The sequence below is a fragment of the Orbicella faveolata genome, unplaced genomic scaffold (assembly GCF_042242905.1).
Source record: "Orbicella faveolata isolate gen_17 unplaced genomic scaffold, um_ofav_v1 contig_36, whole genome shotgun sequence".
NCBI classification, from domain to species: domain Eukaryota; kingdom Metazoa; phylum Cnidaria; class Anthozoa; order Scleractinia; family Merulinidae; genus Orbicella; species Orbicella faveolata.
The window spans coordinates 1-7500 of NW_028301565.1; the positions used below are offsets into that span (position 1 = coordinate 1).

General features: G+C 48.1%; 11 non-coding genes across 11 annotated transcripts in view; 7 read left to right on the top strand and 4 right to left on the bottom strand.

Moving 5' to 3' along the window:
• Window positions 1-764: 764 nt before the first annotated feature.
• Window positions 765-882, bottom strand: LOC149101678 (5S ribosomal RNA). The gene has a single exon (XR_016202703.1). It is a non-coding gene; the product is annotated as a 5S ribosomal RNA (ribosomal RNA).
• A 448-nt stretch (window positions 883-1330) lies between these two features.
• Window positions 1331-1521, top strand: LOC149101679 (U2 spliceosomal RNA). The gene has a single exon (XR_016202766.1). It is a non-coding gene; the product is annotated as a U2 spliceosomal RNA (small nuclear RNA).
• Window positions 1522-1748: 227 nt separating this feature from the next.
• Window positions 1749-1912, top strand: LOC149101680 (U1 spliceosomal RNA). Its single transcript, XR_016202820.1, has one exon. It is a non-coding gene; the product is annotated as a U1 spliceosomal RNA (small nuclear RNA).
• Window positions 1913-2799: 887 nt separating this feature from the next.
• LOC149101681 (5S ribosomal RNA) lies at window positions 2800-2918 on the bottom strand. The gene has a single exon (XR_016202636.1). It is a non-coding gene; the product is annotated as a 5S ribosomal RNA (ribosomal RNA).
• Window positions 2919-3363: 445 nt separating this feature from the next.
• Window positions 3364-3555, top strand: LOC149101682 (U2 spliceosomal RNA). Its single transcript, XR_016202712.1, has one exon. It is a non-coding gene; the product is annotated as a U2 spliceosomal RNA (small nuclear RNA).
• A 226-nt stretch (window positions 3556-3781) lies between these two features.
• Window positions 3782-3944, top strand: LOC149101683 (U1 spliceosomal RNA). The gene has a single exon (XR_016202818.1). It is a non-coding gene; the product is annotated as a U1 spliceosomal RNA (small nuclear RNA).
• An 885-nt stretch (window positions 3945-4829) lies between these two features.
• Window positions 4830-4948, bottom strand: LOC149101684 (5S ribosomal RNA). The gene has a single exon (XR_016202638.1). It is a non-coding gene; the product is annotated as a 5S ribosomal RNA (ribosomal RNA).
• Window positions 4949-5394: 446 nt separating this feature from the next.
• Window positions 5395-5586, top strand: LOC149101685 (U2 spliceosomal RNA). Its single transcript, XR_016202713.1, has one exon. It is a non-coding gene; the product is annotated as a U2 spliceosomal RNA (small nuclear RNA).
• Window positions 5587-5813: 227 nt separating this feature from the next.
• LOC149101686 (U1 spliceosomal RNA) lies at window positions 5814-5977 on the top strand. The gene has a single exon (XR_016202631.1). It is a non-coding gene; the product is annotated as a U1 spliceosomal RNA (small nuclear RNA).
• Window positions 5978-6864: 887 nt separating this feature from the next.
• On the bottom strand, window positions 6865-6983 carry LOC149101687 (5S ribosomal RNA). Its single transcript, XR_016202639.1, has one exon. It is a non-coding gene; the product is annotated as a 5S ribosomal RNA (ribosomal RNA).
• A 447-nt stretch (window positions 6984-7430) lies between these two features.
• The window catches only part of LOC149101688 (U2 spliceosomal RNA), a 189-nt gene continuing 119 nt past the window's right edge, over window positions 7431-7500 (top strand). Inside the window, exon 1 of the small nuclear RNA XR_016202769.1 lies at window positions 7431-7500. This exon is cut by the window's right edge and continues 119 nt beyond it. This is a non-coding gene — a small nuclear RNA (U2 spliceosomal RNA).

The following is a 7500-nucleotide window of genomic DNA, read 5'->3' on the forward strand; positions in this document are numbered from 1 at the left end:
GCAAGCCAAGGATTTCCAGCTGCAACTGAAAAGGCGAGTGCGCTGGAACTCGTGTTGTCATGCATCCATGTTGCACTGAACTGAAGAAGGTGGCTTTTCCGATTTGCGTTTGTTTCGGCAGGCGGTCAATCATTGACTCGATCCCCGCCAAGTTTGTCCTCGAAGTAACGTTCGTTGACTTACAGTATGGAAAGAGCAAAGGACAAGGAAAGTAACAGGAGAAGTTGCTGGCCAAACCGTGAGTTGATTTCTACCTTACGATTGTTGTGTTGGTGGTTCGTTGACTAAACTAGACAACGGTCCGAGCCTCCGACATTCTCCAAGTCAAGTCATGAATAGAATTGTTTTGACGGCTCGAATTCGTGTCGACCGTTAATATGCAACGGCTCGCGTGTGTTGTTTGCTTTGCCGTTGTTGATCGGGCGCATTTCTTTGGGAATTGGCGTAGTTTTCCGCACTTTTAGCTGCTTGAAAACCGTTCTGCAAGGCAGAATATCATTTTGCTTCGAATTATTTGATGTCACACACGCCAATTTGATGTCATAAATAACCGTTTCGCACGCGAACGTTAGCGCGCGAGACTTAGATTCTAATTTATCCCGCGATCATTTTAAGGGTACTTTTCATGTTTTCTGGCTATCTTTTGAGTCTCCTGAAATGTGTAAAAAGCTATTTGTGCTTTCCAGCCACTGGAATAGCCAAAGTTGGTAGTAAAAGAAAGAAAAAATGAACATATGCAAAATAAAACGGCCGAGAAAATGAAAAGTCTACAACACGGGGTATTCCCAGGCGGTCACCCATCCAAGTACTAACCCGCCCGACAGGGCTTAACTTCGGTGATCGGACGAGAACCGGTGCTTTCCCTGTGGTATGGTCGTAGACAAGAGAAAGGGGTGAAAATTTAGTCTTTTAAACGAGCCATCAAAGCAAAAGCAAAGCAATAATACCAACCAGCAATCTTTTAGCAGGCATTTCTTGACTTCTCTGCAAGTTGTATGCACGTGGAGAGCGAATGTTGATAACGTAGCCGTTGCTTTCTGCCTGTGTCTGTAGCGCTATCTTAGTAACGGAGTCATTACGGTCTTTAACATGTTGCCTCGTTTTGGAGGCCAAAAAGGCGTTTGATCTCACTCACCCCTGGAGGGACGTTATCAACTTTGCTGCTGATTTTTGTGGACTTGTGCTGTAGAACAAGTGCGTCTACGACGGCAACTTGCTCCATAGCGTCGGCCTACAGTCGGCTCCAGGCCCCTCGGCGACAGCATATTGACCACCATATCTCAAAGGGGGGAAACCCTGGACCACCCTCCTAGGGGAGGGAAGGTCCGGTATCGCTTCTCGGCCTTTTGGCTAAGATCAAGTGTAGTATCTGTTCTTATCAGCTTAATATCTGATACGCTGCTCATTGAGCAGCTCATATATTAAACTGATTTTTGGAACTGGGCTGTGGAAAAGAGGCTTGCCTCGTCCCAGCCACGGGTTGCCTCGGTATAGCACTACTCCGAGTGCGGCCCACTTCCCCTCGGGGAAGAAACCTTCATTCAATCAAAGAAAGAAATCAAAGAAAGCCTCCTCCTGACACTAACGTCTGGCGTTTTTCTCTGTCGGCAGGCACAGACTGAGGAGGGAAGCTACTCTAGAGCCGCCTAGAAGTGAGGCTGGAGGTTCTAGCACGCCCGCAAAGCACTACCACAAGGATATAGAGGTAAGGAGGTTTGCCTTTGACGGCCCCCGCGTCAAGAATTTTCATACTTACCTGACGCGGGAGGGTACTGTGATCAAGGAGGCAGTCCTCTCAAGGCGAGGCCCTTTCATTGCACTTCGATCGGGTTGACCCTTGCGATTACCCAAATGTGGGTAACTCGAGCGTATAATTTCTGGTAGTGGGGGCCTGCGTTCGCGCTCGCCCCCGAAAAAGTGCAAGTGTTGGCCCTGTGAATGGTGGATGGTTAATGATTGACGCTTTGCTTTGTTCGTCAGTTGGCCGGGCCGGGCTGGACGACTGGGCACAGTGAACAACGAAGGAACGTGTCAAGCAAGCCAAGGATTTCCAGCTGCAACTGAAAAGGCGAGTGCGCTGGAACTCGTGTTGTCATGCATCCATGTTGCACTGAACTGAAGAAGGTGGCTTTTCCGATTTGCGTTTGTTTCGGCAGGCGGTCAATCATTGACTCGATCCCCGCCAAGTTTGTCCTCGAAGTAACGTTCGTTGACTTACAGTATGGAAAGAGCAAAGGACAAGGAAAGTAACAGGAGAAGTGCTGGCCAAACCGTGAGTTGATTTCTACCTTACGATTGTTGTGTTGGTGGTTCGTTGACTAAACTAGACAACGGTCCGAGCCTCCGACATTCTCCAAGTCAAGTCATGAATAGAATTGTTTTGACGGCTCGAATTCGTGTCGACCGTTAATATGCAACGGCTCGCGTGTGTTGTTTGCTTTGCCGTTGTTGATCGGGCGCATTTCTTTGGGAATTGGCGTAGTTTTCCGCACTTTTAGCTGCTTGAAAAACCGTTCTGCAAGGCAGAATATCATTTTGCTTCGAATTATTTGATGTCACACACGCCAATTTGATGTCATAAATAACCGTTTCGCACGCGAACGTTAGCGCGCGAGACTTAGATTCTAATTTATCCCGCGATCATTTTAAGGGTACTTTTCATGTTTTCTGGCTATCTTTTGAGTCTCCTGAAATGTGTAAAAAGCTATTTGTGCTTTCCAGCCACTGGAATAGCCAAAGTTGGTAGTAAAAGAAAGAAAAAATGAACATATGCAAAATAAAACGGCCGAGAAAATGAAAAGTCTACAACACGGGGTATTCCCAGGCGGTCACCCATCCAAGTACTAACCCCGCCCGACAGGGCTTAACTTCGGTGATCGGACGAGAACCGGTGCTTTCCCTGTGGTATGGTCGTAGACAAGAGAAAGGGGTGAAATTTAGTCTTTTAAACGAGCCATCAAAGCAAAAGCAAAGCAATAATACCAACCAGCAATCTTTTAGCAGGCATTTCTTGACTTCTCTGCAAGTTGTATGCACGTGGAGAGCGAATGTTGATAACGTAGCCGTTGCTTTCTGCCTGTGTCTGTAGCGCTATCTTAGTAACGGAGTCATTACGGTCTTTAACATGTTGCCTCGTTTTGGAGGCCAAAAAGGCGTTTGATCTCACTCACCCCTGGAGGGACGTTATCAACTTTGCTGCTGATTTTTGTGGACTTGTGCTGTAGAACAAGTGCGTCTACGACGGCAACTTGCTCCATAGCGTCGGCCTACAGTCGGCTCCAGGCCCCTCGGCGACAGCATATTGACCACCATATCTCAAAGGGGGAAACCCTGGACCACCCTCCTAGGGAGGGAAGGTCCGGTATCGCTTCTCGGCCTTTTGGCTAAGATCAAGTGTAGTATCTGTTCTTATCAGCTTAATATCTGATACGCTGCTCATTGAGCAGCTCATATATTAAACTGATTTTTGGAACTGGGCTGTGGAAAAGAGGCTTGCCTCGTCCCAGCCACGGGTTGCCTCGGTATAGCACTACCTCCGAGTGCGGCCCACTTCCCCTCGGGGAAGAAACCTTCATTCAATCAAAGAAAGAAATCAAAGAAAGCCTCCTCCTGACACTAACGTCTGGCGTTTTCTCTGTCGGCAGGCACAGACTGAGGAGGGAAGCTACTCTAGAGCCGCCTAGAAGTGAGGCTGGAGGTTCTAGCACGCCCGCAAAGCACTACCACAAGGATATAGAGGTAAGGAGGTTTGCCTTTGACGGCCCCCGCGTCAAGAATTTTCATACTTACCTGACGCGGGAGGTACTGTGATCAAGGAGGCAGTCCTCTCAAGGCGAGGCCCTTTCATTGCACTTCGATCGGGTTGACCCTTGCGATTACCCCAAATGTGGGTAACTCGAGCGTATAATTTCTGGTAGTGGGGCCTGCGTTCGCGCTCGCCCCCGAAAAAGTGCAAGTGTTGGCCCTGTGAATGGTGGATGGTTAATGATTGACGCTTTGCTTTGTTCGTCAGTTGGCCGGGCCGGGCTGGACGACTGGGCACAGTGAACAACGAAGGAACGTGTCAAGCAAGCCAAGGATTTCCAGCTGCAACTGAAAAGGCGAGTGCGCTGGAACTCGTGTTGTCATGCATCCATGTTGCACTGAACTGAAGAAGGTGGCTTTTCCGATTTGCGTTTGTTTCGGCAGGCGGTCAATCATTGACTCGATCCCCGCCAAGTTTGTCCTCGAAGTAACGTTCGTTGACTTACAGTATGGAAAGAGCAAAGGACAAGGAAAGTAACAGGAGAAGTGCTGGCCAAACCGTGAGTTGATTTCTACCTTACGATTGTTGTGTTGGTGGTTCGTTGACTAAACTAGACAACGGTCCGAGCCTCCGACATTCTCCAAGTCAAGTCATGAATAGAATTGTTTTGACGGCTCGAATTCGTGTCGACCGTTAATATGCAACGGCTCGCGTGTGTTGTTTGCTTTGCCGTTGTTGATCGGGCGCATTTCTTTGGGAATTGGCGTAGTTTTCCGCACTTTTAGCTGCTTGAAAACCGTTCTGCAAGGCAGAATATCATTTTGCTTCGAATTATTTGATGTCACACACGCAATTTGATGTCATAAATAACCGTTTCGCACGCGAACGTTAGCGCGCGAGACTTAGATTCTAATTTATCCCGCGATCATTTTAAGGGTACTTTTCATGTTTTCTGGCTATCTTTTGAGTCTCCTGAAATGTGTAAAAAGCTATTTGTGCTTTCCAGCCACTGGAATAGCCAAAGTTGGTAGTAAAAGAAAGAAAAAATGAACATATGCAAAATAAAACGGCCGAGAAAATGAAAAGTCTACAACACGGGGTATTCCCAGGCGGTCACCCATCCAAGTACTAACCCCGCCCGACAGGGCTTAACTTCGGTGATCGGACGAGAACCGGTGCTTTCCCTGTGGTATGGTCGTAGACAAGAGAAAGGGTGAAAATTTAGTCTTTTAAACGAGCCATCAAAGCAAAAGCAAAGCAATAATACCAACCAGCAATCTTTTAGCAGGCATTTCTTGACTTCTCTGCAAGTTGTATGCACGTGGAGAGCGAATGTTGATAACGTAGCCGTTGCTTTCTGCCTGTGTCTGTAGCGCTATCTTAGTAACGGAGTCATTACGGTCTTTAACATGTTGCCTCGTTTTGGAGGCCAAAAAGGCGTTTGATCTCACTCACCCCTGGAGGGACGTTATCAACTTTGCTGCTGATTTTTGTGGACTTGTGCTGTAGAACAAGTGCGTCTACGACGGCAACTTGCTCCATAGCGTCGGCCTACAGTCGGCTCCAGGCCCCTCGGCGACAGCATATTGACCACCATATCTCAAAGGGGGAAACCCTGGACCACCCTCCTAGGGGAGGGAAGGTCCGGTATCGCTTCTCGGCCTTTTGGCTAAGATCAAGTGTAGTATCTGTTCTTATCAGCTTAATATCTGATACGCTGCTCATTGAGCAGCTCATATATTAAACTGATTTTTGGAACTGGGCTGTGGAAAAGAGGCTTGCCTCGTCCCAGCCACGGGTTGCCTCGGTATAGCACTACCTCCGAGTGCGGCCCACTTCCCCTCGGGGAAGAAACCTTCATTCAATCAAAGAAAGAAATCAAAGAAAGCCTCCTCCTGACACTAACGTCTGGCGTTTTTCTCTGTCGGCAGGCACAGACTGAGGAGGGAAGCTACTCTAGAGCCGCCTAGAAGTGAGGCTGGAGGTTCTAGCACGCCCGCAAAGCACTACCACAAGGATATAGAGGTAAGGAGGTTTGCCTTTGACGGCCCCCGCGTCAAGAATTTTCATACTTACCTGACGCGGGAGGTACTGTGATCAAGGAGGCAGTCCTCTCAAGGCGAGGCCCTTTCATTGCACTTCGATCGGGTTGACCCTTTGCGATTACCCCAAATGTGGGTAACTCGAGCGTATAATTTCTGGTAGTGGGGCCTGCGTTCGCGCTCGCCCCCGAAAAAGTGCAAGTGTTGGCCCTGTGAATGGTGGATGGTTAATGATTGACGCTTTGCTTTGTTCGTCAGTTGGCCGGGCCGGGCTGGACGACTGGGCACAGTGAACAACGAAGGAACGTGTCAAGCAAGCCAAGGATTTCCAGCTGCAACTGAAAAGGCGAGTGCGCTGGAACTCGTGTTGTCATGCATCCATGTTGCACTGAACTGAAGAAGGTGGCTTTTCCGATTTGCGTTTGTTTCGGCAGGCGGTCAATCATTGACTCGATCCCCGCCAAGTTTGTCCTCGAAGTAACGTTCGTTGACTTACAGTATGGAAAGAGCAAAGGACAAGGAAAGTAACAGGAGAAGTGCTGGCCAAACCGTGAGTTGATTTCTACCTTACGATTGTTGTGTTGGTGGTTCGTTGACTAAACTAGACAACGGTCCGAGCCTCCGACATTCTCCAAGTCAAGTCATGAATAGAATTGTTTTGACGGCTCGAATTCGTGTCGACCGTTAATATGCAACGGCTCGCGTGTGTTGTTTGCTTTGCCGTTGTTGATCGGGCGCATTTCTTTGGGAATTGGCGTAGTTTTCCGCACTTTTAGCTGCTTGAAAACCGTTCTGCAAGGCAGAATATCATTTTGCTTCGAATTATTTGATGTCACACACGCCAATTTGATGTCATAAATAACCGTTTCGCACGCGAACGTTAGCGCGCGAGACTTAGATTCTAATTTATCCCGCGATCATTTTAAGGGTACTTTTCATGTTTTCTGGCTATCTTTTGAGTCTCCTGAAATGTGTAAAAAGCTATTTGTGCTTTCCAGCCACTGGAATAGCCAAAGTTGGTAGTAAAAGAAAGAAAAAATGAACATATGCAAAATAAAAACGGCCGAGAAAATGAAAAGTCTACAACACGGGGTATTCCCAGGCGGTCACCCATCCAAGTACTAACCCCGCCCGACAGGGCTTAACTTCGGTGATCGGACGAGAACCGGTGCTTTCCCTGTGGTATGGTCGTAGACAAGAGAAAGGGGTGAAAATTTAGTCTTTTAAACGAGCCATCAAAGCAAAAGCAAAGCAATAATACCAACCAGCAATCTTTTAGCAGGCATTTCTTGACTTCTCTGCAAGTTGTATGCACGTGGAGAGCGAATGTTGATAACGTAGCCGTTGCTTTCTGCCTGTGTCTGTAGCGCTATCTTAGTAACGGAGTCATTACGGTCTTTAACATGTTGCCTCGTTTTGGAGGCCAAAAAGGCGTTTGATCTCACTCACCCCTGGAGGGACGTTATCAACTTTGCTGCTGATTTTTGTGGACTTGTGCTGTAGAACAAGTGCGTCTACGACGGCAACTTGCTCCATAGCGTCGGCCTACAGTCGGCTCCAGGCCCCTCGGCGACAGCATATTGACCACCATATCTCAAAGGGGGAAACCCTGGACCACCCTCCTAGGGGAGGGAAGGTCCGGTATCGCTTCTCGGCCTTTTGGCTAAGATCAAGTGTAGTATCTGTTCTTATCAGCTTAATATCTGATACGCT